The 24,894-nt window shown below is 36.5% G+C and overlaps 1 protein-coding gene across 1 annotated transcript in view; it reads left to right on the top strand.

Annotated features, from left to right (window-relative positions):
- Nucleotides 1–792: 792 nt before the first annotated feature.
- Nucleotides 793–24,894, top strand: part of LOC140161159 (rho guanine nucleotide exchange factor 17-like) — a 222,817-nt gene continuing 198,715 nt past the window's right edge. The window contains exon 1 of the mRNA XM_072184592.1: nucleotides 793–909. The gene's annotated coding sequence lies outside the window, so the exon portion shown is untranslated. The remainder of the gene's footprint in view (nucleotides 910–24,894) is intronic.

Below are 24,894 nucleotides of genomic sequence, written 5' to 3'. Positions count from 1 at the left end.
AAGCACACTATCCATATCAAGTGTCGCTACATCAATAAGCGATACAACTGCCGATCAGATGTACATGAATGTTTACGACGATGTCACAAATGAACCTGGTGGTGTAATCAATAATAATCTGGACACAAGTGAGAAAAATGGGAAGTCGCTGAAAAAGAAGTCGTTGACGTGGCCAAACGGTGATAAATCACCTAATGAACTCATGGAATATACTCAAGGCATCCAGGTAGCGAATAGTGAACCGACTGTGTCCAACAGGCAGGATCAGCTTACTGAAATACAAGAAGTTGCACGATATAGTTCTCCCGGGCAAAGTGGAGGCTCTCCATCAGGTTCTGATAAGGACATCTCAGCCAGCAACCAGGGAGCAGTTACTCTTGAAATTGATGCATCTAACTTACCTTCTGAAGGTTTAGCAAGAAAGCCGCCCGATTAAAAAACGTGAGTCGTGGTGGAGCAAACAACGCTCTTGAGCAGGAACTCTTCAAGAGTGCAGAGAAATTACGCAGACAAGGAAGTTTATCTGAACAAGCTCTGAACAAAACATCTCCTTCGGTGCCTTCAAAACCATCAATACGTAAACCTGAACGCTCGCACAGTATAGGACCTACTTCGCATCCACCAGAGCGCAAAAGTGCAGTAAGGAAAAAACCCATTATACCAACTCCTGAAAAGGGACACCTGCTCCGTCCTGTTCTGCAACAGTCCCAAACACTCACTCACTCTGGATCATCCCCCGAACTTACTAATCTCCAACCTCCGCACCGCTCGCAGACTACGGATGCACTTATTTCACCAACCCGATCCAAAGGACTCCCTGGAAATCAGACTTGTGCTACTTTACCACGGGCTGCCGCTAAGAAAGACTCGGATTTGTCACCGACATCAAGACGGAGACGGAGGCAACAGGTGAGTTTATCTTTAATTAAGACTAGGGTTCCCAATCAGTAGGTAGCTGCTGGCAGTGACCCCATTTGCAGTCGGGGGGGCTATGGTGGCTCAATGTAGGTATGCATATCACATGTAGCTTTTCAAAATTAGACTTTATTCGTTCGCACCACAAAAAAAAAGTCAGCCATATAGTTTTTGGAAAAGGTGCGAAATAGAGGGAATAAGATCTGAAATTAGCTGAAAACAGGTGTCTGGCGAGGACATGGAAGGAGAAAAAGGGGGTCATCACCATGGCACATACACAATGGCAGTGTTCCCCCACCCCACCCTTAGGGATATTAAGGAGGGACATGTGACTCAATTAGTCTGACTTTTAATGGGTCAAAAACAGGTTGGGAATCCTGGCTTTGATTTGGTCAATAAAAACTAAACTTGTTGTGTGCAACCATTTTTGTTTTGCTTTCAAAACTAAAAACAAAGCAAAAACATGTGATTACATTTATGTCTAATATGATTTCTCATAGTTGCACCTGTGTTTTTTGAGACAATTGTTTCTGTATGTTTGAAATAATTATCTGAAAGGATATGAAACTATGGTATAACAAAATGAACAGTTTTGCACTATAATTACCAATTCCAACTCTGTATCATGAGTGTGAAACTGTCAGTTTCAACACTACAATATTTCCACCCCCACACCGTGAGGATCATAAGAAACACACAGGGAAATTAAAACCATAATTAAAGCTCCACAGCGATGCCCTCAATTTTTCTTGAATTTTTTACTTTTTGCATGATTGTAATGCCCAATGGAATATCATTTGAAAGATTAAGCCTGCCTGAAGGGTTTTAATTAAAGTAAAATTATAAATCCGGAGCCGGATATCTAACATTTTGTTGAAAACAAATTTTATATAAGAATTTATTATTTATTGAAATCGCACATTATTGCTTTAATATGCTTGCCCTTGCTACTTATTTGGTCCATTTTTGCTATATAGATTTCCTTCAGGGGGGAAAGGTGTTTTACATAGGGAACAGCTGCCTACCCTCTCCCCAGGCTTAATTAATGTGTTTCTCTTTGTTTCTTCCTCCTAATTTATGCATTCATTTGTAAATATATGCATTAATTTGTAAGAAGACACCTCAAGCACATAGGCATAGACACACGCCCCAACACTACACCACCTCACCTCCCCCCCTATGCGAACATATCCCCCAAATACATTTTCGGCACTACACCAAGGTTTACTGAATAGGGGAGGGGGAATGGGTAGTTTACCATAGGTAGGCCTATCCTTTCTTCAATTCAAGCATCTGTGCTTTAAGCCAGTACATGTAGTTGGGAAAAGTGAACACAAATTTGTTCTTGCAAGAAGAAGAACTCACCAGTTGACATCCCTGGATCATGAGGGCCTCATGTAACCTCATACGTATATATAACCTGTTTTGGAACGTGTGCATTAATTGTCGCATAGCATAGATATGTGACTGTTGATGCTGTTATGAGCATGTCAGGCATGGTTAATGTTATTTGCATTAAGGGGGTACTACACCCCTAACCCATTTTGTGCCTATTTTTGCATTTTTCTCAAACATTATAGCGCATTTGTGCCAAGTAAGATATGTATATTTATAGGGGCAAGGTCTACAACTACTGCACTGGAAATTTTATTTCAACACAGACAGCAGTTGTGGGGTTACAGTCAAAAATGAGGGAAAACCAATATTTGATCAATAAATCAATAACTACTTGCCTTGAGTTGCTGAATTTTCAGTGCAGTAGTTGTAGTCCTTGCCCTATAATATACATATCTTACTTGTCACCAATGTGCTATAATTTTTGAGAAAAATGCAAAAATAGGCACAAAATTGGCCAGGGTGTAGTACCCCTTAAGTCAGACAATATAAAGAAATGATTTGAAGTATTAACTAAACATGATACCCCATTTCATCATTGTGCAATCAGCAATGTATTCTTTCCGTGCATTGTTCTGTAGAACATTTGATATAAATAGAATAAGTCAGATTGGAATGGATTATATCAACTTGATATCTGATAGGGATTAAATATAGATGTCTTTAAATAATACATGACATTTGGAATGGAAAAATGTTACAATGGTATTGATATGGATTTAGGGACTTTAAAGTGACTGGGATTATAATCTATAATCAATTTATCTTGATGGCCTGATTGTGTTTTCATCAAAATTGGTGTCACATCAAATTTAATGTAATCTATAATTTTGAAATAAGAAAAGTTTGTGACAAAGTATTCTTGGAAAATGTTAGCAAATTACTGACATGGGTATGTTTAATTAAAGCACATTTTATCGATGTATGTTACTTGTTTGCTTGAAAGTTGAATGGTAGGGTTATTTCATCATCTGCATGTAAAGGTCATTTTGCTTTTTTTCCCCTCGAAAATTGTTTTAGTGTTGGGACAGAATGTGATGTTGTCAGCAACATTTGTGTTGCAACTACATGTACTTTTGATCTTCATTTATAGTATTTATCATTTAGTGTTTCCTATTATTGTATTTATTTAAATCAAAGATTTTGAATGACTGAAATTGCTTAGCAAAATAAATACGCCAATGAAAATTTCATTGTGGCCATTACCATAATCACCAATCCGGCTTGAAATGTGTGTGTGTGGGGCGGGGGACTTTCGGCCTGAATTGTCAAAAAGTGGCTGAAAAGAACAAAAATATTGCCATTTTGAATATGGTCATATGGCCACATCCCCCCCCCCCCCCATTGATGCCCATGACCATGTCTGAAAGTCAATAGGTATTACTATATTCGTCTCAGAGGTGGATTGCCAGTACTTGTTTCTTGTAAATGGGCCAATGAAAAGATTTTTACAGAGGGGGGGGGGGATGCTTCCAAGTTAAAGTACAGGTATATGGGTATGCTCCTCTTAACTGGGTATTTTTCACACAAATCTGTAGACTTTGGTGCGGGGGATGTAGGTTTTAATACAAAATCTGTAGGCATAGGTCCATGTTACATGTATTGTATGAACAATTATGATGTTTGTATGTCTTATTCACGGTGGATAGCAATAGTAGAAAGCAGTCAGGTGAATTCAGCCAATATAAAACCATGCAGGGGGTGAACTCTTAAGTTAAAAGGTTAGTGATAAATTAGTGCAGGGCTGAACTATATTGATCAGGCTTTAAATAAGTCCATACATGTGCAGAGGAGAATAATCAATAATGAAGCATTGAATTTGGTCAATTTTTAATCCCTATAATGAACCCAAGTTGTTTTAGTCAAGCCCGGGAGTCAAGCTATATTCTCCCTGTGCATGGTGAGCCTATTTTCTGCAATCATGGTTGCCTAACCTGTGATTTGGTAGTCTAATTGGGTGACTTATGAAGATTTCCTGGGACTTTTGACAATTGAATACCGTACATGAATACAAAACCCACCCAAGTCCATGGAAAGTGATTTTGAGAAAACTAAAAAAAATATATTTACCTGGCAAATAGGGCAAGTTTTACATGCAAATGAGTGGGTTAAACTGAATTAGGTATCAGTCGATTAGCCATTGTTGTCGGATAAAAACGTTACACTGTTACACATGCTTTGGATGTTGACTTTTCCCATGATGCTTTGGGTATATTGGCCTCATCCCAGCAACCACTGAAGGCGTATCGTATTGTGAATGGACAAAAATGTTAAAAAATCACACTTCAAAGCAAACAGTGCAGGTACATACATACACAACTGCAATAAAATTTGGTATTATGATCATATTTGGCATAATATATTTGCCAGCCAGCCAGGCAGCAAAGATGATCCATATCAAGTGACATATTTGAGGGGGACATAGTCTAGTTGATATTGGTTTGCCTCACTGAATGGGAAATCTGGTCATTGAACTAATGGCAAGCAGAGCATGTCATTATAGTGCACCATTCATAGGATCCTCCTTAACATTGTTGCATAACCTGAGATGAACCATGCATATCTGTAACTGAGTGTAGAGAAATATGATTGGAAATTACTATTTTGGGAAATGGTATTTATTTGCCTTTTGCTGGCTAAACTTATAGACTGCATGGCTTGATCTGGAGGCATGATAGTGTTTATAGTGGCTGGATACGGAAAGATTATACTGCAGTAACAAATTGATTACACAGTACTTTATACGCTAAATGCTAAATACCAGATAATCTGGCTCACTATAAACACACTCATTTTTTATTTGTATACAATTACAAACACTAACAGGGCTACGCAAACAAACAAACAAAGTGAAAAACAAATTTGTTGCAATAACTGTTGAGGGGGCTATAGGAGCATAAAATCATTTGTGCATGTTTCCACTGGAAAAAGCAAAACAAAACTAAAATATAAACCATAACCAATTTGAATTATTTGAGTCTGGCCTAGATTAAACTTGGATTTAATTCTTGCAGTTTGTAAGTTTCACCACTGAACAAAAGAATGTACTCCCGCTTTGCACCATTGATCTGTAGTCACCAAATAATATTGTGAAATGTGTAGAGGTCAGATAGGGACAGTGAGAGATAGGATGATGCTACATGCTTGTCATTCCACCACAATTTGTACTAATTATGAGACCTGATTCTCCCCTGTGTGATGTCTCTATGGATGCAGGATGACTTTCATTTGTCATGTCATGTTTTCTGTGTCATGGGGAGATGTGATTCAGTTCTTAGAATCTGTGGACATTGTGTAATCAGCCCATTGTGTAGGAACCCTATATACAGGATCAAGGTGTAGTCATGATTGAAAAGGGTTAGGAAAAGTATGAGAGAGAGTCCCAATGAAACGGTATATTTGACGTAGTATATCGAAAGCAGACACTTTTGGGCAGGATCGTAAATGGAGAAATAGCCAAAAATCTGCTTGGGGGTGATTTTTTTCACAATTTGGGGTTGCGAATTTGTGATGTTATTGTCTGATAGTTTCAGACTGGAATATAACTGACATCTTGTATTCTTTGAGACATTTTTCAAGGTAATTCCTACTCTCAACATTGTCAATAATATTTTCAAAGGCCGATATCTCAATTTCTGATTTTATAATACCATAACTTACGGACTCAATATCTTAGCTTATAGGAATGTCCCATTTCATTGGGGAAAACGGCATTGTGGAGCAAAATATCTCTATATTTAAGATAATGTAAAAACCTCAAAATTAATAACCTGCCCAAAAGTGTCTGTTTTTGGCATGGCACGTCACATATAGCTTCCATAAAAGTCATATTAAGCATGACCACACACAGGTCTTTTTGCTTTCAATGCGGTTCTCAAGCAAAAACTTGGGGAATCTGCCATGTTAACCATCTTGAGGATTCCAATCCCTAAGTTTGTCCCCAAACGGACATCCACAAAATTAATATACATGTATCCCCAAGAAATTTACGGGATTTTGCAATATCCCTGAGTGATCCTCAAGTGGTCCTCGAGTGCTACTGCACCGTAAATTTTGCGATTCTCGAGTGCCGAGGTTAACCTATGACCTTGGTTTAAATATAGCCAGTGGTGTAGCCAGGATTTTAGTGGCGGGGGGACAGAGCATAATTTTCATCCTCAAAGTCTTAACACAACATTAACCCCCTCATAGAACTCCATGTTAAATGGCCAAAATGGCCATTAGGGTTTACATAACATTATTGTGGCTTAAAATGAACAAGTGAATATTTTTCGTGAAAAGGTCCACATTATGAAAGTTTTGCACCCTCAAATAATTCCAATATACAGGCCTGCTTATTGCAAGTTCACACTGATGTGCAAGGGTAGGTGTGTGTGTGTGGGGGGGGGGGGGGTGGTGATGAACTGGTAGCAAGTGGGAAGGGGGGTAGCTGGAAGGGTTAACTTTGCATTGCATTCCAGGACAACTTAATGAACCTGCTCACTTACAAATTGTATACTTAATTGCATATTGGTGATACGCAAGGAATTTGTTGCTTATTTTATATAATTCTTTGTTTGAAATCTAACAAATATTCATATGCAAACTTAGTAACTTCCACATTTTTGTATCAACACAGAATTTAGTTATAAAAATAGTTATTTTATCTCCTCTGAGGAACGGTCGGGAAGTGATTAATTCAAGGTTGATTTATATATAAATCTCTTGCTATAGAGATTTTCCGCTCTCTCCAAATTTGACATAGAATTTGAAAAGCAACCCAGTGACTCTCGTTGCTGAATACAAGGCTCTGACGTTGAAATACATGTAGAATTGTACAGTTGCTGCTTATGTTGAACAGTGGCCCCCTCGAAAAACCCTAAAATTACAAAAAATTCCACTTTTTGCGGTAATTTTGCACAACATTTATTGATTTTGCCCCCTGAAATTTGTTTTCCTGGCGCCGCCACTGATGTTGAATGTCGCTGCTTGCGACAGTTTGCTTGTACTCTAAAATGACAAATTTTGCAAAAATTTATATTTCAAGAAATATGGTACATGTAAAGTCTATTGTTATGTATATAATAATAATACATTGTAGCTAAGTCAATCTGTCCATGGTGATATTAAATTTGTAGGTTGATAGTAGATTACTTTAAATTGTACCCCAGAGTTGAACAGGTCTGTCTGTATAAAAGAATTCATTGTTTTATACTGAAAAAAATAAAGGTGTCATTTTACACCACAAGAGGTGTCGCATATGGGTCCCCACATGAGCATGCTATGGTGTCATTTTGACAACTTTGTGGTGTAATCTTTAACACCTTAATAGTGTCATTTTGACACTTATGTGGTGTCATGATTAACACCTTTAGGGTGTCATTTGAAATTGACACCTTTGGGGTCTCGTCTCAGGACCCATTTTGAAAGGTGTCAAAATGACGCCTTTCAAGGGTTGGGAGACCAACTAAATGTGTCATTTTTAAATTGACACCATTAGGGTCTCGTCTCAAGACCCATTTTGAAAGGTGTCAAAATGACCCCTTCCAAGGGTTGAGAGACCATGTAAAAGTGTCACGTTGGTTGATATGTGAAATCACACATTGCCAGATAGGCCTATCCTGTAGGGTTGTAGATATCAGGTGCACTCAACTGTATGATGCTGAAAAAAATCAGACAAGAACAGAGGGATCAGACAATAACAGACTAAATGCTACTGTTGCTACATGGACCGCCGTGACTCGAGAGTCGTATGCCTACATTAACATTACATGTATAAGCTTACTGGGTATACGTGCAATTGATGGGGACTAAAAATATGCTATAACACGTTTTCATGAATTTATACGAATACTGTATAATCTATAATATCCATATTTGTCATTGCACTTTTTTTATTATACCAAAAACATGAAATTAATGATAATACTCACATTTTAGACGGAACTCCCGATTTCACACAACCACTTCGCTGCGCAGACGATCAGTGCTATAAAATCAAAATACGCATGTGCACAGCGTGGTAAGCTCAAATTAACACTCCAAAGGTGTCAAGTAACACGGCGTGTTGACACTGCAGAAGAGTATGTAGTAGAAGCACACTCCCTTGGGGTGTAGTGACATACTCCCTTGGAGTGTAAGTGACATGTTCTACTACTGGAGTAAATCGGAGTGTCAAATGACACCCTAGAATACACTGCTGGCGTGTCAATTAAACAACACACTGGTGTCAATTCATTTTGGTACTATTATCAAAACACTTTAAAGGTGTCAAATAACACCTCCAATCTTTTGTGGTACTCAATTTCAGCATTTCATGGTGTCATTTTCAGTAGCTAAGTGTGTCAAGAAAAGAAATACACGTGAAAAGTGTCATTTTACACCCCTATATTTTTTCAGTGTACTAGTCTTTTATTTCTATCATAACAGCCACACTTTGCACAATTAAAAAAAAAGGGTATTTCTTCAGGTACTAAATATTGGGAAAAGATTTCTTTTGAGTCTTCAATTTTATTTTGATATGTTATAGGTATGTACAGTACAGTGTACAGTCATAATTAATCATCAATTCAAAAAAGTTGTAGTTTTAATGTCAACTTAAATAGTCATCAATTCATTTTAACTGAATTTGATTGAATAAAGTTAGCATACAATGTACATCATCATTGTATTGTAAATTTGTGTGATGTATGCGAATGTGTCATAGAATGTACCAACCAGTGACCCGGCCTCGTGAACAGACACCTGCTCCTGTGATAACATTCGCTTGAATTTTAATTTTCTACATGTATTATGCCACTCCCCCCAAAAAAAAGAACCACTAAAACAGTCAAAAATAAGAAACAAATTGAGATTTGTGATCATTTGTTTCATGGACGGAATGCTTTTGTGCTTGTAAGGCCAAACCTCTCAAAAGACACCACTTACATGTAAGAATACATTTTTGGATGAAAATAAAATGTTTTGGTCTATTTCACTTCCTGTAAATGATATAAACAATATTTGATAAGTGTTGAGACAGGATGTCAAAAATCTCAATTTCGTCAAAAGTGCAGATAACACCGTGTGTCACTAAACATTTGATATATTAAAAGAAGAGTCTCTTTTTTTTCTAATTTCATAGATACATAAATGTAAAACAAATGTGACATAAAATAAAAACATGGTACACATATAGAAATATAGGAATATTACAATATTACAATAAAATATATTATGAAGAGTTGATACATTCTGCTACAGAATCATTATTAGTTTTTAAATGCAACATAACAATAACATCAATACAAATTATAATAGTAGTGACTAGTGATACTAATAAATATCAATTTTATTTAAAAAAATATATGACAGAAAATTAGTCAAGTAGGCTGATAGTCAGTAATTTCTGGATTAGTGAACTGTAGCTTAATCACATTTTTCAGGATCTATGCTCTAGAGCAGATGTTGTTTTTGTATTTCTAGGAAAAAAGGAAAAATGTTAATCTTAAAAAACAAAATGTGTTTTGAAATGGAAGTAAATAGATAGATTGTGATGAAGTAAAATATACGATTGGATTGGTGCAGGGTCACTTCCCTGATTGGAGTCACTCACTGGTCAACACTAGCATCATCAAATATTAGCTCAATATATTAGACTTTGTTCCCTAAAATTATGTAACCGTTGCTTTCCAAAGATGGAAAATGAGTGAGTCAGATTTGTTGTGACCAGACTCTTGTGTTCCCTGGCTTCAGGCTAAGTGCAGTTACAAATGTATAAGTGGTTTCAAAGTGTGTCAAAGGGCACATTAGGCTACAGGGGAAAGAAACCCGGTTACGGGTGGACGCCAAACTTTTCAAGTAGGGGATCATTCTTTTTTAGGTTTTCTCAAGTATTTCCTAGTATGTCCTTGGTGGTATTTACCAATAAATACCGGCATTTTCCATGTATTTTGTACCTAAAACAATTACCCAGCAATAATGAAACACGGTCTTCATCTGTGGCATTGTCTTTTTTAAAGACAGTTCTTGTTTGAGATGACCCTGATTTATCAGTGAAAGCTTGAAAAATCTGGCAAAAATTTGAGTTTTCCAAAACATTTTCAAAATGTGTTTGCCATAAATCTCCAAACATATTGAAATGTTTTTTTCCAAAACTTCCCAGTCAAAATCAAAATCCGAGTCAGTTTTCGCCAAAAAGCAGCTGATTTTACATGATTTTAGCAATTTTTTTTGTCGTCATAGAGAATGTATACAAAATAAATGCAGACACACTATACTTAAATAATGGAGAGAACAGTGCTCAAAATGAGCCGAAATTAGAGTGTCATCAGGCGCATGGGTTTGCTACAAACCCTCATCAATTTCCATGGAACCGAACTCAAATTGTATTCTACGTTATTTTGGTCCACATTTGTGACACTTTTGACACCAGACTCGCAACAGTTGATGACATGGATTGATTATGCCTAGCGTTTCTTACAAGCATTGCGCCCATTCTATATCAATAGTGTTATGAGTCTTATTTTTTTCGCCTTATATAATCTGAACAAATTTTAGCTAAGACATGATATGTTTTAGTTAACAAGATATCAATCACATGTTGCGTGTGTTAGATTTGAGCAAGGATGATTTAGTTAGTACAAACATGATTATCTACTCATGTTATCAGTGCAATAGCACTTTAAGTCATTATCATCATTATCATCTGACCAGTAAATAGGCCACCTGCTACATAGGCTACACTTCAAACCAATTCAAAAGCAGTACAGTGTGAATCTCTGATTGGGGATAAATTGTTGGATCACTAATTACTGTGATCAAATAGCAAGTCCAGAATTTTGAGTTAAATAAAAATCATTTTTGCAGCAGCGCTGCATTAATTCTGAATTGGCTGAGTGTTACTATACTGAAATTTTCGTATGTGAAAGGCATTTTGTACCATTGAAGTTTTTCGTACACATCGGTACCTTTATTAATATAAAGATTGACTTTTGTAGAATTTTGGTTGTGTATCCATTGATTTTATATGCGATTTCATTGAAAGAAGTATCTTTTAATGCAATGATTTTCAACAACACACTCAACCTGGGCTCCTTGCATGAGGAATATTAGCTACAAGCATTAGCTGAGCATGCGTCCTGCCAATTAAGCATAGGGATTGGGCTCGTTTGCATATGCATGAGTTCGTTGAGTTGGCGTAGCGTCCGTGGAGATAGTACATTTCTAGTAAAATGGTAGATGCCTTTATACTAGCAAAATGCGTGATGTATTTTAACAGTTCATAGTTTAGCCTATGTTTCTGTAAATGTGCATAATTTCCAATCACGTCGCAGATGGCAACTATCACAGCACAAGTAATAATTTATCCTAGCGTATTGCCCGGTAGAATACCTTGCACATGCCATAGAAAAATTTGATAACTTGGTAGGTAGACAGAGATGACGTCGGTGGTGAATTTGGTTTAGATCTGAGACCATAATACCTCAGGTTTAGATTGAGAAATAATACATACCGGTATCAAGTAATTATCTTGTGGGAATTGTTTTATTGTTGTATTAATTGTGGTAGGCCTATACTGAACCCGACAACCACATTCGAAGAAAATAATCATAACCCGGGAATCATAACTGATGAGTTATTTTTATCATAGGGCTATGTTTTTGCCGGCGGAGGAATATGGAGTAAACATGGGGAGTTAGCTTTCAAAAACTGATTCACGTGTGATAGCTTGTGATCATGATCACACGTGCAGTAAGCTAATGAATAAAGAAAGATTGTCCGCACAGTAACAGCGCCGGGAACATGATAGTGCATCAACAAAGCATCAACTCGGATACATCACTTAATTTACATACATCCAATCACAGCGTGCTGTCTGAAGTATATGAATATTAAAACAAAGGTTTTTCGCACAGTAACAGTGCATGGACGTCAATTAGAGGCGCTTTAATATAAGTTTAATATGGATACGCAAACGAGATGGCCGGTGACTCAACTGTAAATGATTATTCTTCGGGACACCTTGACGGATTTTCCCGCATTTGACACACGTAATATTGCTGTAAGCATGGTAAAGTGAACCTGTAAAATCATGTACCGAATGCAGTTTTTTTTACTTTTATTATTGCGGTACATGTACATGTACCCCGGGACATGTACACGTCATCTTATGCAATTTTCGGCCGTTGTTTCGGCCTACAGTTTGTTTAGGACTTCTGTGTTGTGGACAATACTATTTTTTTTTACGAAAGTGATAATTTCTCCATCATTTTGTTTCAAGTTGCTTTATTTATTACTAAATATTCGGTCTGGATATGAAATTGATAGGCCTACTGGGGTAAAGGACACCCCGGGAAAGGACCGTGTACGCGTGTGGTTATAAGTTGAGACTCCCAAAAGACTGACGGCGGCGTGACATTTTTCTTGAACAAATGAAATGATAATGATATTTTCAAAATGAATACTTACACCCTTCATATTAGCCCGGTTTTAAAGGTTAGTTCATTCATTTTAATCCCGGGGTGGGCACTCAACATTAGAAGTGACGGGTATAGGGTGTGTGCCATACGGCGTCAAAGTAGGGGCCTATCGGGTAAAAAACGATAGTTTTAAAAAGGGGGTCATTGGGTATAAGATTTTGAAAAAGGGGGTCATTGAGTAGGCCTATAATATTTGAAAATAAGGGGTCATCAGGTAGAAAATTGTGAAAAAATGGAGCAAAATTCTATTTTCTTGTTCCATATTTTCCACACAAATTTGTTGAAACAAGAGAATTTGACAATTTCGGCATCAGGCCTATTTTGTGGCATTTTGATAATACTATTCTAGAAAAACGGGGGTCATGGGTAGCTGCAACCAAAAAAAGGGGGGGTCATCGGGTATAGACTTCAAAAGAGGGCGCCTATTGACAGGCACATACCGTCACTTCCAAAGTTAAGTGCCCCCGGATTTTAATTTGACTTGACACCAAAACCAGGATTTCCCATTGATGCTGATTAATTGTATGATTACGCTACGAACTTGCAGGGTGGCGGATTGGCGGACACGTTACCATAGAAAGTCTATGGAAAAAGTTCATATCAGTTTGATGATATACTTTTGTTCCCTTTATGTTGACTTGAAAACTAAAATACCCGATTATAGTACCAATTTGATATCAATAATTGTAGCAACTAAATCAATAAGTAGCCTACATTGTGTAACTCCACATTTCAGACGATTGAGCACGCTTACAGGCTTGTCCATGTCTTGCCTCATAGGCGTCTATGTAAAACAGTCAATTTTCAGAATTGCAAGTGTAGTCTAAAGTGACAAACAAAGAGATCTTGTATTCTGTCTGGTTTGGAATGATTATTTATGACTGAAAGCAGTTTAAGCAGCTAATTACCAGATTACCACTAATTAAATCGATAATGATAATGAAGTAAATTATGATCACCCTGTATACATAGAAGCAAACATCGCACCCAAAATAAAGTATATAATTCTGGTTGGCTTTTTCAATTCAAGCTCTGTTTGATTTTGTGGTCCTCAGATTGAGAAAATATTCCTGAAAAGAAAACTATACCACATGTTCATTAAAAAGTTCATTTTTACACCCTGTATATCTTCTAGTACACCCTGAATATTGACTTCGGGTTTGGGTCAGTCTAATCTCTGTTCTTAATGCTCAAGTTCCAGCAATAGGCCTACCTGTAATTGGTTAATAAAATGATATAACTATTCATCGCAAAATTGAAAGCAATGGTCATACCCGATGTCAGTCAATGGTTCAATGGTATCCAAACCACAATATGAACCTGAAGACTCGTCATCAGACTTGGACACTATCCATGCTATATCAGTGAGGAATTGCTATTATAATAAATGTACATGTATTACCCCATACCACAGTATTATGTTTGTAATCATTCCTTATTAAAGGCTCAAATGCATAAAACCTTATAACTCATTTATGTTAAGTACAAACTTGTGAATGTGTTTTTCATTTTAAGTAAATGTCAAAACATGTATACCAAGAAATGAACTAAGTACTCAGCATATCATTTTGTGCCCTCCTTGTGGGTTTGTAAGACAAAATAAAAGAAACAAACAATACAAACTTTATCTGCTTGCATTCTCTTTTTTACAGTGTCGTTAGCTCATTTTTAAGCCTGATGTCCTCCCAGTGCTGAATGTGAAATCCAACATTTTTTCTTCAATCGCTGCGCCGTCTTTTTTAAAGACATTTCTTGTTTGTGCTCAATACAGCTACTTTGGAATGAATATGTGTAAATATGTCATTTAATTCGTACATGTAGGTCACTGCTTATTGAAATTGTGAATTTAAAAACAAGTGAAGTATAATCCAACTTGAAATAAGACGACTAATTTGTATCTGATGTCATCTGTCAATCATACTCAGAAACGATTTGTTTACGAGATGTCGTGAATATCGTAATGGTTGAGTTTCTGAGCATGGCGGTAAAACAGTGTGCCTAAATTTTGCACCTTCAAACACAAAGATCATCTGAAAAATTAAGTCTTAAAAAAAGTAATAGGAAACTTTCTTTCCTGAAGGACACCATGTCATCAATGTTCACAAATGTTGCTTTTGCCTTGAAAAAATACTGTAAATTTTCACCATTTTCTGCAATTCCTTTTCTCGATTGGCACCAGATGAATCGGCCATCCTTCTACATCCTATAATAACCAATCAAGGGTCGATGGAGTTTGATTGGCAGTGACGCCAGACGCAAACTAGTCTTTTTTCGCCAGCCCATTCGGGCTGGTACCTGTTTCAGGTTTGGGGTCAGTTTACTCAAGAGATTATATTTTAGTGGTATTGGAATGATTTTTTTTTTTTTTTTTTTGTGGTTAAATTTTTTTTTAAATATTTTAATTTGATTTGTTAGGAAAAGTAAGTATGTTTTGCCGTTTCAACGAACGAAAACGAGTGAGTATTACCAAAGTTATGTTTGAACTAATTAATTATGACTTTAAAAGTTTAAAGGCCTAAATGTAACAATAATAGTTAATATATATAGCATCATATAACAGTGCATCATATGGTCAGCAGAAGAAAATCTGACATCACCTATGATGTCATATCAGTGTCCTTGACCGGGGTCCTTACTCCTTGACCACTGAACAGCATGATATCATGTTGATAACAGATCTATAGAATCAAAATCTTCATCATATCCTCGATCATATCACAGATTCTCAACAATCTGTGATCATATGGACCATATTGATGTGAAAGTAGTTATCTATCATATCCTGTGTCGCTTTTATGGATAAAAATGACTCAAAATGTTATTGATGAAATGGTTGCTATCATAAACATCAGTTTTGTCTTTTCAACGGAAAAATCCGATGCAAAATAAAGTTTTTAGGGCCTAGCTATAATATGGGCATAATTTATGCATATAGTATTGAACAATGTACCCCATTTGACATGCACTTATAGATAAATAAATTGTCTTACTTTATTAATTTAATAACTTCTTTATTATAAATAAAATGACACATAACTATTTGATTCATAAAATTACATTCAACAAAATGATTGAAGAGAAAACACACAAGGCACTAGGCAGACTGTTATAGAATGGAGTATGTAAGATGCCATGTCCATAGCTTCGAAGGAGTTTCCGACTAGCAATCAACATGATCAGCACATTCAGAAAAACACAGTTTAAGAGTGAAGATTGTAGTGAGTAACCAGTCCTTTATAAATGTGCTGGCCACTATCTATTATAATATAGTAGGCTTAAACTATACATTGCGAATTAATTAAGTTATTTTAAAATAAAATGTACATGTTAGTTAACTCAAACCGCAGTGTATATATCGAAAGCAGTGAAATCGGACATTCCTAAGCGAAGATATTGAGTTCGTAAGTTCTGGTATTACAAAATTGGAAATTGAGATATCGTGGGTAAAAAGCTGAAAAGACAAAGACAACAACAACAACAACAACAAAACAAACAGACCAGAACAATTTGGAGTACATGTAATGAATTAAAAGAGTTGACATGAGATTAGGAATTAATGTTTTCTGCTGTTTCAGTGTGCATGTTCTCATCGTTGATGGTTTGGTGGACTGTCATGTAGATGTAAGCGTGATCCTAAAAATGCCTTTCACATTGACCAAAACTAATTACAAGACCTCTTCTACATTGAGGCTGGCTTTCCTTTTAAAGGGAATGTTTATTAATTCTGTCTTTGATTATAGTTAAAAATTGGTACAGTAGAAACAATTACACACATGGAAATGACCAGTTTTACAGTATGTATGTGATATGTTGTTGTTGTGGGTATATCATTTGTATATAGCCTGGACTTACTTCCATGATGTGTGTGATCCTATATCTGTGTATGTATATCTGTGATTTGTGGTTGGGTCTTGCAGGAAGCCTGTGACATGGATATTTTGCAATAGGCCTGGCAGGCAGCCATTTGGTTATCAGTACAGGCTATTATAGAGATAGTTGCTTCGGCTGCCACTAGTATATTTCCTAAGACAAGTAAAAACACAAAGTTGATTCAAGCCCCTGGATCCACCTGTGTGATGCTACATGTACAACTGCACTATATTTTTGTTAGTCTTTATCCTCTGTGCCCTCTCATGCAAATTAACAATATTTTGCTACATGTATACCCCCATTCAAAGATTCCCTCCATCCCTCCCCTACACCTGCTGTACAAGGCACATCATATTAATCTTAACAGGTATGTAGAACATGTACCTGTGTAATATTGTACACTGTAGACTTGTAATGTATGTTATCTATTTCTCCTAGCTAAGTCAAGATTACCTATTTTTTACTCATTCGGGGAATGTAATCGGAGAGCTGGTACTTGCATTACATGGTAACATAGACATCTTATGAACAATTGTAGATGTAAGGTTAAAACCTTTGTCAATTTACTCAATTGATGTTTGCCTGTAACAAACACAATTTTCCTATCTCCTGGATTTGATAAACATTACCTGATATGTACCACTTTATACACATTTTCTCCCTGTTGTGTTGCCGTGGGGCAAAAATGTGTGGTTATTTCCTATTCAGAGAGTTGACACAGGCATTTTAGCTGAAGCATACACATTTTATCGTATGCAATTTGTGTTTCCTCCTGACAGGGTATCGAGTCAACCAGTCAGCCACCGTGATCTCTGGGATATCACAATCCCACACATACTCAGTTCAGTTCAACTGGTATCCCCCAGTATAAGGTTTGGAATTGCTTTTGGATTTTGGGATTTCTATACTCATACCCGAATATTTACAATGTAGAGATGTGTCACAATCAATAACAAGTTCATGAACTATGTAATTGTGGATGATACTATTTAATTGAAACTATGTGTAGGCCTATACTTTTTTATTAGAAGTATGCATACTACTTTTAAGTAGTTTGTTTATTGCTTGAGTCATGTTATTATTTGTATCCATTATAGGGCCTAGTATTTTGAACATTTGATTTAAAATTTACAAATTTCACAAATGACTTTTATTAATGGCAATCTCTAAAATAGTATTTATATGTTTATTATGTAACATTCTGTTCAACAAAATAGCTGATTTTTTTTCAGATTTACAGAAGAAAGAAGTCACTTTTGCTTTCTTTGGGGTGGAAACTTATTAACTAACAGCTACTAACGCTATAAAATCTTACAAAATCTTAAAACCACTGTGCATGCATGCACATCACGTGATGTGATGACGCAATCAGCCTAAATCATATATGATCATGGAATCGCCTATGGTTACAGCTTTTTGATCTTCTGCATGGCATGCGAGGGGTCCAAGGTTCGAATCTCAGGGGTACCCAGTGACTTCTTTGTTCATCTTCTCTCCTTTTAGACCAAAACAGGCGGAATTATTCCAAATTTTTCAGGATGCGTCGGGTCAGATTGGTATTATTCTAGGAAAGCCAGGATCAGGGTGGAAATTCTTATGCAGTGCATACAAGAACCATACTGAGTATAACTTTACTAAAAAAGTGGGTTTTTTCAGTGCCTATTCATTTGCAAACCTTCATTGGGCCACTTTATCACATACATTTTTCAATGATCTAGAGAAAATGTTTTGCCACATTTGTTTTCGTAATAAAACAATCAACGATGACGACTACAAATTCCTCTTGTGTTTCTAGATTGTATACATGTTTGTCCTGTAGAAAGTGAAAGCTTACTCTTCAGCAGCTGAGATATGTGCTTTAAATAGAGAAACATGAAACATCCATGTGTCGTACTGACCTGGATTTCTATGTGCTGCATGTTGGATCATGCATGCACGTAATAATACCTCCCTGGTATGGGTACTTTCTTTACTAGTACTAGGTAACTTGCTGCCTGCCTGTCGCTGCATACATATTGATATAGTGCTATGTTACCAAATTATTTGATCAGAAATGCTCGCATTGGAGGCGACTTTTGTTTGGAAATCTTGCTGCAATGCTTGATTATGATAAATGACCAGATTATGTAACAAGTGAAAATTGAATATTTGGTAGGATGAATTAGATGGGCCTTTGAAGACAATGGATAAAATACAGGGCAAAATGCCGGGGTGGGCCCGGGGGTGGGCTCTGTTTGGTGGTTTGGTTGATAATAAGGGTATGTGCCTCAGGAATGTTGGTATAGTGATGTCTTCTATGTCCATTTTGGATGGTTTTATTACAAATGCACCCAAATCAATTGAATTTGCCACATATCATGTCCCGTTATTTTGACCACAAAAGCGCCCAATTAATTATTTTCACAATATGCTTTTTGTGAAAAGTAAGTATATGACTGATCAGGTAAAATTGACCTCAAGATCGGTATTCGCTAGCGAAGTGTTACATGTTATCCGATTATCACTATGCCAACTGGATCACGCTTTTGAGTTCTGCACCACAATCGAAATGATTGCAATACAAAGTCTATGGCATGTACTCAAATGTCAAATGGTGGGTGTGCGTGATCCAGTTGCCAAGGAGTTATGTAACCACTTTGCTGGCGAATAGAGAAAGTTAAAATGTCAGATTCTGTTTGGCACAACCTCATACAAACAACCATTTACCCCCCCCCCCCCTTAGTACCAAGGGATTAAATTAAACATGTGGTCTTTGGGTGCAAATTTCACAAAATTTTGTGGCTTAAAGTGAAACTTGTGTACATACATAATATGTATTACATATACAATGGCAAAAAAGTTGAAACTTTGGCAATCACTCAAAAAGAAGCCTCTCAGCTTCTGTATACTGTAAAAATGACAAGCTATTCACTCAAGGGATCTTTTGGTGACAGCATGTTGAAAATTTGATGATTGAAAAACATGACAGGTCTTTTTGCAAGAGCACTTTTAAACATGTGAGAGCACATAAATATGAGGTACAAATACTTCAAAATTTAACCCTTCTCTGTTTTTATGTGCTCTTGAATGCTCTCAGGTATATCTCTGTGTTATTCTATGTATATAACCTTATGGGCCCCAGGTATAAATGTTGAGAAATTTTCTTACTACACAGGGAGAGGTCTGAATAAGAGAATGAAGATAAGTTTACTTATCACAGTATTCCTCATCAGAATTGACCTAGCTGACCTATTGATCTTCTCGCAAGCTATAAATAAACTTTGGTAAATTAATGTTTTCCCTGGCTTCATTTCCTAGGTAGGGTTATGAAAATGTCTAGGATCTAAAAATATTAAATTACTCTGCAGGAATGTGTTCTGCACCAGTTGCAGCGTGCTGTTTGTTGAACAGGTTTGAAGTGAGTGGTGAATTCTGTCAAGGTGTGTGAAGCATGTAGGCAGTTTATTCTCGTAAGATGTTTTAATGTGTTTGTCTTTCCATCTGTTTGAGTTGTCTCATGGTTTTTCATCTTACTCATGACCTACCTGTTGTCACATCTTCTGGTCCTCCCTCTGCTTGATGATGATTATTTGAGAGAAAAAACAGTTCATCTTTGAGTTTTAAGTGAGGGTGGAAATGTTTACGATGTTATTTTGGCTTAGAGAATGATTTTTGGAAATTGTGCAAATTGCTTATTTCATGGAATTTATGCAAGTGTCAAGTAACTTTATACAAAAACTGTATTTTCATGTTATTATTTTTGTGCCTGCATATCCACGCAAATAAAACCCAAAAAAAACCAGCGTATAATACAGTATCTGAGATGGGGAAGAGAGTATGGGGAGATTTTATGGGTGTGGATAATTTGCGAGTGCGAGTTGTGTGTTTATGTTTTGAATTTGTGAGCAACTTGCAAATCAACTCGCAACTCCTCTTAGCAACTCGCAAAATTTCAACTTGCAACTCGCAAATTCCAACTCACAGCTCACAAACCAACTCGCAAACCAACTCACAACTGTGGTATTTACATAATACAGTGTCAGAGAAATTCAACTTGTTATCAGACACAAAAAAAATTCTCCTGTCTGCATGCATACATTGTTCAAACTTCAATACTTTATCACACTGAAAAATTCATGAAGAATCTGAGAATGAATCCGGCTTTACATGTCAGCTTATTGTCTTACTGCAAAGTCCTAGAACTAGGATCCATGCATGAACCTGAACCTGACAGGGAAAATGAGCCCAAATCTTGTTGACCTAAATTTTAACCATCTGGTGTACATAAAGATTATGTAGTCAGCATTTGATTAGGCCTAAAAGATTACTCTTGCAGACAGCAATACTTGAAAATTGGATCAGGGAATTAAACTTAAGCTTTGAAATTAATACAGTAGCATTCATTCTGAATCAGAGCACACATCCAGTACACACACAGTGTAATTTCTGGTGTTCTTTTGTAGATATGGTAGAGGCAGTACCCCAAGCGTAGTAGGCAGGGTCACCTAATGAGAGGTCACCAGGAAGGTCAAAAGGTCAGACAATAAAGATTGCGCTTAGGGTTAAGGAGGCACTGATTGATTGTGACAGATCTACTTTACCAGGGGAGGATCAACAGGTCTTTGGATATGTCTACCAGAGATTATGAGTAATTTGTGATCAGTAGGCACATTTTGTGCTACACCATACACTGTACCTTTGTGGCATGGTAGAGAATGCTTGTTGTGGACTGTGCAATAACTATGAGCCCTGGGGAGGGTATAAAAATTGGGAGGAGGCACTTATCACAATTGACCATACGGGTATGCACCCCCGGAAAGACCACACCCCCTTTTTGGATTTCGCAGCTCGAAAGACCCCTATATTTGACCAAAATAGAGCTCTGAAAGACCCTTGATTTTGATCATTTCAGCTCTAAAAAAACACCCCAAAATTGCTCATTCCTCATATTTCTGGGGTTTTCAGGCGATTTTCAATCAAAAATTTATTTTTTTCCTTGATTTTGACTGTTCGCAGCTCCAAAAGTCCCCATTTTTCTTGTTTGCAGCCCGGTTCACAGCTCTCCAAAAGACCCCCTTAAAGGTACGCTGTCAGCTCCCAAAGACCCACCACCTCAAAATTCCGGGGGAACATACTCACCAAAAATATTTGATGTGCCGGGGAAGAATTGGCACAGTTTGGAAACTTTACCCGGTGGGAGGAGAGGAGAACTCATAATTATTGCACAACCCCTAACAATTTTTGTCCTCGCTCTATAAAATTGTTCAGCAAGTAATGTATGGGTGGGTGTGTTCAACCAAAAAAGATTTCCCCTCGTAGCCAATCATGCTTTATGTTGTTTTGTTGAATTTTGTCCATGAAAAAGAAACAATTTCAGATTTGTGCCATGTTAAATTTATTGGCAGTGCCCATAAATTTAACATGGCACAAATTGGGCACATTTATAGAAAAGAAAATCTGATTTCAATTTAAAAGACATGTGATGAAGAATGTCTGTCTTTAAGAAAAATATGATTACATCCTGTTTCTGTGCTAGCTCATCTAAACACTCAAATGCACTTGTTGCTTTTCTATACATAAGACATAAAATTTTGTATTCAAGTGATGTGCTACATTTGTTGTCAAGTACTCAGGGTAAAGAGATGAAGTGTTGGCCCATGGAGGTGCAGAGCATATACTGCACTGTCATTCTAGAAGCTTCCATTCCGTGATGGCATATCACACAATTTGAAATAGGAAATTGCACATGGCATGATACATATGTGCCTAGATCTGGGTATAATTTGATGTGCACGGTGAATATGAAAAGACAAGTCGCATAAAACAAGTGATTTTAGTCAAATATAGTTCACTAGTATGACTTAATGTGATCCTGTAAAATATTCACATATTTAATTAATTTTTTTATCTTGCTTCACTTCACCTAGGTGTCATAGGGAGCTGTTTGCCAAATTTATGAGGTTAGAGGTTGCAAACCTCAAAACCTGAAATATATCAGCTATTAGGCCTTATGTAGCCGTGGACTTCACGTTGGACAGTTTTACAGAACAGCGGTGATAATCAGTATTCTCAGAGGATTACAATTTCTGACTTTTTCAAAACGGGGATTTCCCACACATGGACCAAAATCTATATATCCGGGCTTTTAATTGAATTGGTAAATACGAAGAAGCGATAGACAAGCACAGAATGGACTCAAACCTAAGAGATTATTTGAGCCGTTTAAAGAATAATATTTGATTGCCGGTGGCAAACATGTATAGAAACAGCACTTGGTACTTGCGGTGTTACAGGGAAAGGAGTGGGGGAAATCTTATTCTAGTCTTTGTGGTTAGTATCTTTGTGTGTACACTTTGTACATGGTTTGAATTTATACTCAGAAGGTGTCTTCACAAGAGAAGAAACCAGAATGAATATGTAGTGTACTCAGAGGAAATTGATATTAGGCCAAACAAAGTCGATTTTGAGTTTCCCGTCACCCGCCCTCACTTCATTTTCTGACCCTCACTTGAATTCATTATTGTGATTTTCCAAAAAATACCAATAAAAACTGGTTATATTTGCAAAAAAAATATGAACATCCCTTTATTTTTTGTGGAAAAATCAAAATCAAAACATACATTTTGCTGTCAACCTTGCAGACTCTTTTTAATATACTTTTGAATCTCATTTGGGCTAAACATCCATCTTCAAGTGAGTGAGCAGCAAATAACAACACATTTTACATGCATGTTGGTCATATAATGAAAGGCAGAAAAATAATGAATAATAAAAAAGTTACCTCACTTCTTTTCAGAAATTATGTGACGGGAAACTCAAAATTGACTGTAGTGGCCTTAGGGAAGAGACTTCAGATTAGGGTGTTCTGCATAAAACCTGGGGTCCATAACCTGCGGGCATAAGTTGGGACTTTATTTATAAGCCGAACAAACTTCATAAGAGCAGAAGGGATATTTATGCATATGTATAATGTACATATTGCAGTTGGGAGAAAAATCAAGGGCCTAAAACAGACTGACTGGCTAGGTATCAGTGTGTTTAGTCACTTACACATTTTAGCATGTAATTGATAAACTTTTTGTGCCAGAAGTATCAGTCTTGTATTTTGAAAATTATCTAAAAAAGAATTAAAACAATCATTGTGTTGCTCTGTGGCAATGGTTCTCCACAGAACCATGTTCATCCACTTAAAAATATGTTCCGACGAAATGAAAGCAAACCAAAAGCACATTTTGACACCCATTTTAAACTTGCACCCTCATCTGTATGTGATTAATAATGTTAGAAATGTGATGCGTTAATTACTTTTGGAAAATTTGCTGTAAAATTGGTAATTTGGTTTTATTATGGGAATTTATTTTTAAATCTAATTCCCAAACTCATATCCTGTAAGCTATGATGGCAAATATGTCATGATGTAGCAAAAATTAACCTTTTGTTGCCACAATTGATTTGGAGATACAGCCATGAGAAGCAATTAAATGGTTATTTTCTATCGTTTTCAGCAAGTGTTAAAAAATCTTTGTACATGTATGTCAGGAAATGTAAGTCAATTTTAACATGATTAAAGTGCATTTTAGCATATTAAATGTGCAAGAATGTTATGAAAATGAAAAATTGATATGAAAAATGAAAAATTGATTTTTTTTCCAACAAATGACTCAATTTGCTAAAGTGCATCACAAATGTTTTAAATTAAACCTGCATCGTTTCATCCTGCGACTGGAATTAACAAGTCATTCTGATGATCGGTGTATTCAAACATTGCCTTGCACATAACACACAAAATGCATACAAACCGGTAATTAATATTTTCATATTGTATGCCAACTGCTGTTGCGTGAGCATGTATAAAATCAAATTTCAAGATAAGAATGGGGATGAATAACCTAGCAGACACAAAATTTCCTTTTAAAAGGGGCAATGTCTGATTGTCTCTGATACATGTACTATGAGCAAACACAAGCTGTATATATCGATTAAAACACTCCAGGACCTGTAATGAGGTTTGTGGAAAAAACCTTTTTGACCACTTGCCGCACAAATTACATGCATTCTTATAATATGGAATATTTACCAGTTCAAAAGAACCTCCTTTATTAAAGGCACAAAACACATTCCAAGACAAGACATTTTGATCTTGCCCCGTGATATTTTAATTTAATTTAGTGTGAAATATGTGTTTTCAAGCAAGTTTCTTCAGCGGGCGGTCTGCCGATTTGACGCTGATTATAAGCGCTATTACATGTGGGGTTCTGATTGGCTAATTGAATCATCATCATCATATCGGTTGGGA

This window comes from Amphiura filiformis, chromosome 9 (genome assembly GCF_039555335.1).
Source record: "Amphiura filiformis chromosome 9, Afil_fr2py, whole genome shotgun sequence".
Lineage (NCBI taxonomy): Eukaryota > Metazoa > Echinodermata > Ophiuroidea > Amphilepidida > Amphiuridae > Amphiura > Amphiura filiformis.
The sequence above is the reverse complement of the archived record's forward strand: the minus strand, read 5'-3'. Positions and strand labels throughout refer to the sequence as shown.